The sequence below is a fragment of the Phyllostomus discolor genome, chromosome 8, assembly GCF_004126475.2.
Source record: "Phyllostomus discolor isolate MPI-MPIP mPhyDis1 chromosome 8, mPhyDis1.pri.v3, whole genome shotgun sequence".
NCBI classification, from domain to species: domain Eukaryota; kingdom Metazoa; phylum Chordata; class Mammalia; order Chiroptera; family Phyllostomidae; genus Phyllostomus; species Phyllostomus discolor.
The window spans coordinates 31843843-31849842 of NC_040910.2; positions in this window are offsets into that span (position 1 = coordinate 31843843).

Genomic DNA, 6000 nt, shown 5'->3' on the forward strand with positions numbered 1-6000 from the left:
GGAAAAAGGCTGCGGGACAAAATGAGCTGCGGCTAGGGTGGCAGCTTCTTAGCATGAGGACAAATGTCTCTGCCCTGGAGCCCGGCAACAGACTACACTCTGTGCTACCGGAGTTGAGTCACTGGCCAAGATGCTAGGATCTTAGCAAGGCTCCTTGAGAACTCAGTCTGCACCTCTCCTTTCCTTTTTAATTGTTTATTGTTTAATTTATTTCCATAAATTCTGAGTAAACGCTCTAAAAAAAAAGAAAGTTATCAGTAGAACATCAGATCAATATAATCCTTTTGGTAACTTGAGGAAGTCAGAGCATCTTGCTGGGGTAAAGAGAAATGTTAGAACAGCAAAATCCCTCATTTTCTTTGACATCATTCTGTATGTCTCTTCTCCCGAATGAGGAGAAACTGTTTCCGGCAATGTCAGCAGGTTGTTCTTTTTCTCTGAGGACTCAATGTTCTCTCCCCAAATTTAATTCAATAAATGTTTGTTGAGTACCCATAAGAGTGAAGGTACATTAGGCCAAAAGGTACAAATAGCTAGAAAAAAAATGTTCAGTTGCCAAAGAAATGATATTATTTCTCCAGTTGCAGCCCCTCTTTCTCGTTTGAAACTGGCTAAATGTTTTCTTGAATTAAATTTCTTGGGGTGACATTGGTCAATACGATTATGTAAGTTTCAGGGGTACAATTCTATAATACATCCTCTGTACAGTGCATTGTGTGTTCACCACACAAAGTCCAGTCTCCTTCTGTCACCATATACTGGACCCTCTTTACCCTCTTCACCTCATCCCACCATACTCTCTGGGAACCACCATGCTGTGAGTTGTCCATGTCTACCAGTTATTTTTGTTTGTTTGTTCATTTGTTGCTTTCAATTTTATATCCCACATATGAGTGAAATCATATGATTTTTGTCCTTTTCTGACTTATTCACCTAGTATAATACTCTAATGATCCATCCATGTTGTCACAAATGGCAATATTTCATGTCTTCTTCTGGCTGAGTAGAAATCAGTTGTATATATGTTCTGCATCTTCTTTATCCAATCACCTACTGAGGGATACTTCCATTGTTTCCACGTCTTGGCCACCATGAATAATGCCACAATGCCCTGGCTGGTGTGGTTCAGTGGATTGAGAGTCGGCCTGGGAACCAAAGGATCACTGTTTCTAATCCCAGTCAGGGTATATGCCTGGGGTATGGCCAGATCCCCAGTAAGGGGGCACGTGAGAGGCAACCACTGATTCATGTTTCTCTCTCTTTCTCCCTCCCTTCTCCTCTTTCTAAAAATAAATTTAAAAATCTTTTTAAAAATTAATGCTGCAATGAACATATGGGTACAAATATCTTTACAAATAGATATTTTCCAGTTTTGGAGATAGGTAGCCAGAAGAGGAATTTCTGGGTCATATGGTAGCTCTATTCTTAGTTGGTTGAGGAATCTCTTTTCTGTTTTTCATAGTAGCTACACCAATCTATATTCTCAGCAGCAGTCTGTGAGGATTCCTTTATCTCCACATCCTCTCCAACACTTGTTATTTCTTGTCTTGTTGATAATGTGGTTTTGATTTGCATTTCCTTTATAATGAACTTGAGAGTCTTTTCAATATCTGTTGGTGAAACCAGCTAAGTGTTTAACAGAATAAGTCTCGCTCAAAGGATTGTGGTAATGATGAAATATAATAATGAACAAAGCATTGCCATGTAACTTGCAGACAAAATGTAAATGAAGTGGGTTACTATTTCATGAAAATCTGTCCTCGAGCAGCTTGCAGTTTAGCAAAGATGCTTAGATAGTGTGACCACATAATTGATTAGATAATCTCAGATAATTTTTGAGAGTGAAATGAATTATCAGTATGGAGGAAAAATGGATGAAAACCAGAATTAAGGAAACTGGGACATGTCGTCATCTTCTTCTTAAAGACACAAACAAAGGAGTCACAGGTAAGACAGAATATTAACATGGGACCCACATAGTTAACATTTAGCGGTTGTGTTAGGAAGAAAAAAACTTTTCATCTACTCTCTTAAGTTGAGTTTGGGGGGCCTGCAAATTAAACTGATGAAAGACAGAGCAACAAGAGAAAAAACAGATTTAATCATTTAGTTATGCACAGGAGTACACAAACAAAGTGACTCACAGAGACTGTTAGAGTCTGGGGCTTACATACCATCTGAGTAAGGAAGAGAGGGGTTGAGAGGCACTTCTGAGAGAACAAATGACTTAGAAGGGGAGCAGGAGAGAAAGAGCGTTTATGGAAAACCAAATGACTTTTTAGAAGTATGAATGGGCCCTTAGGAGAAGAAATGGAAGATACGATAATCTGGGGCATCTGTTTGCATGTGAGGCCAACTTCTGTCTCCAAGAATGGAAGATTAAAATTCTTCCAGGGGTGGAAAGTTATGACGATTGAGTTCTTTTGGGAGGCTCTGCACTTAGGCAGGTAAAGGATTTCTGGTACTCAATGCCTTAGCTCAAAATAATTGTTTGGCTAAAAGTGTCATATTTAGGGGTGGCATAGCCTGATCCCCTTCAGGGTTCACAAAGTGGATTTGGGTTTTTGTACTTAGACTCTTTTACTGGGCAGTCATCCAGACTATGTGGTTCAATTTGCTATTTTTAAGTTTAGGCATGAAGCTTTATCTAAAATAAAATTGTTCATGTGCTATTATTGCTAAATTATAGCATCTAGGCCATTCATTGCTTGAAAATGTCCCTAAAATATTTGTTTGTCAAATCAGGGTATCAAAATAACATCATAATAGCTTAATTTAGAGACTATAAGTCAAAATCTTGCCAAGAAAGTGCTTTAAATAGGAAATGTAGTCTTCTGTTTTGATATGCAGTTGTATACATTTAATTAAAAAGGAAAGTAGAACTTATAAAACAATTTAATTATTTAATATCTCCCACAATATTAAAATTGCTATTTTATAGTTTGCTTTATGTAGATTGCCAATAGAATTGTGCTTTCTTGATGAATGAAGGTTTTGGAAGAAGCCTGCTGTCAGGGAATTCAACAATAGAGCAAAATAGTGAAGAAGACATTAAGTTTTTATTGCTAATTTACTTGCTTGGTTTTGCAATACACCAGGGCTAATTCCTCTACCAAAGTGCGGTAATAATGCCGACAGACTTACCTGATAAATGTGCCCCATCTTCAAAATGTGGGACGAGCTGTATTTGTTCAATTTTACTGCATCCTGAGACAAATGGAATTAGGGGAAGGCTGCTATGAAATGAAGCTATTTTCTACAGGGTTTGTTCCTGGCAAGCTAGATTGCAGCCCCAGCAAAAACGAGGAGACAATAAATCATCTGGTTTATAACCAAACAAACCAGCCAAAATAAAACAAACAAAAAAACAAAACAAACAAATATACAGCTTCTAAATGCTATTCCAGTAATAGACCTATAGAGACTAAAGTCAGTTTATCTAAAATATGGATATATTTTATATCCTTAAAATTCTTGTTGAATGAGTAGATGGCAGAAAGAACATCTATTTCCTTGTACTGCTCTCAGTATTTGCCATTATTCAACCTTGAAAATAGAGAGCAGAGGGGGGAAAAATATATAGAACAAGAAAGGCCAAAAGGGGGAGACAAGTAATATAAATGGGAGCCCACACTATAACACAAAGAAATGTATCTTCACTGGATATTTTGGTTGATATGGTGAGTTGTTTTATAATTGCTGCCCCAAGGGGAATAAAGAGGCACAATAAAAACATATGCCATTAAGCAGTAGACAGAAAAAGTCTCCATAGGAGAGAACAAATCACTGTCTACACCGCATCTCTAACAGTATGAACTGCTTTAACTCTCCCTTGTGTAGCTTCCTCAATGGAAGGAGCACAGATCTTAGGGAAGCTACCATCCTCCTTCCCAGCTCCTGATGATGTTTTTACCCCTTTCTAAATGTATGTGGTAACGATATTCACCAGGGATTGTCATTAGTTAGAAAAAGGAATCTGAGAAGGAAAAAACAGATTCAGTACAAGCTGATAAGTATACAAATTATATATGCTGTTTCTATTTATTGGTAGAAATGGCAAATACAGATATGTTATACAGTCATGTGCCATATAACGATGTTACACTCAATGACAAACTGCATATAAAATGGTGGTCCCATTAGGATTGTAATGGGTCGTTTCTTGGCCTTTTGGCTAAAATCAAGTGTAGGGTTATAGGGGAGCTGAAAAATTTCTATCGTTTAGTGATGCCGTAGCCTTTGTAAGGTTAGGGCAAAAGCATTCCTCATTTATGGTAATGTTAGTGTAAACAAACCTACTGTGCTGTCCATAGTATAGCACATACAATTATGTACAGTATATAATGCTTGATAATGATAAACAACTATGTTACTGGTTTATGTATTTACTATACAATATGTTTTTTCTTATATTTTTTATGTTTTAATTTTCAGTTACACTTGACATACAATATTATAGTAGTTTCAGGTATACAACCCAATGATTATATGAAGTGATCACCCCAATAAGTCTAGTATATATCTGACACCATACTTAGTTATTGCAATATTCCCTATGCTGTACTTTGCATCCCTGTGACTACTTTTATAACAGACATCTTGTTCTTAATCCCTTCACCTTTTTCACCCATCCCCCCAACCATCCTCTCATTTAGCAACCATCAATTTGTTTTCTGTACCTATGAATTTGTTTCTGTTTTGATTGTTCATTTATTGTTTTTTAGATTCCACATGCAAGTGAAATAATATGATATTTGTCCTCCTTGTCTGACTTATTTCACTTAGCACAATACCTTCTAGGTCTATCCATGTTGCCACAAGTGGCAAGATTTCATTCTTTTTTATACTAATTTATACATCAGTGTGTGTGTGTGTGTGTGTGTGTGTGTACATGATGTTATGCTCAATGACAAACTATATATATTTATATATGTATGTATATATATACTGATGTATAAATCAGCATATATAGTATATACCTGATTTATACTGATGTATAAATTATATATTTATATATATATATATATATATATATATATATATGGATTTCTTTGGATAAATACCCAAAAGTGGAATTGCTGGGTCACATAGTAGTTCTATTTTTAATTGTTTGAGGAACTTCCATACTGTTTTCCATTATGTGTACACCCATTTACAACCCAACCAACAGTGCAGGAGAGTTCCCTTTTCTCCATATCCTCTCCAACACTTGTTTGTCATGTTGATAATAGCCATTCTGACAGGTGTGAAGTGGTATCTCATTGTGGTTTTGATTTGCATTTCTGTGATGACTAGAGATGTTGAGTATCTTTTCACATGTCTGTTAGTCATCTGTACTATTACAATATTTTTATTGTTACTTTAGACTGTACTCTTCCTACTTACAGAAAAGAAGTTTGCTGTAAAACAGTATGCCTTGTTATACCAGCAGCAGCCTCATATATCTTGGGTTTACTGCATTTCTTGACTACATCATTCTCTCTTGTGCTTACTTAATTTCATGTTGCTTTGTACAGTAACATGCTCTATAGGCTTGAAGCCTAGGAGCAATAGTCTACATAAACCATACAGCCTAGGTGTGTAGTAGGCTATATCATCTGGGTTTGTGTAAGTAACTCTGTGATGTTCACATAACAACAAAATCAACTAATGACACATTTCTCAGAACATATCATAATAGTTATGTTATCCATGACTATATTTTATTGACTTAGACCTCAGAAAAGCTAAGGCAGAAAGGTCCCATCAGGTAACAGTTTTTGGTCTCTTCACTGTTACTTCAATGAGTGCCAATGCTTTCCAGGGAGCCGTGGGGCATCAGCAGCTCAGGGAGAGGATGAAACAGGGGAAGCCATGTGAGTGTGTTATCAGCAGGAATCGGTGGTTGGAAAGCTTTCCGGAGTGATTTCAAAAGTGTTGCTAATTAAGCAACAAGAAATGAATGACTCTGAAGAAGGAGGCAAGTCCAAGGCAAACATCGGGCTATAACACAACCAGTAA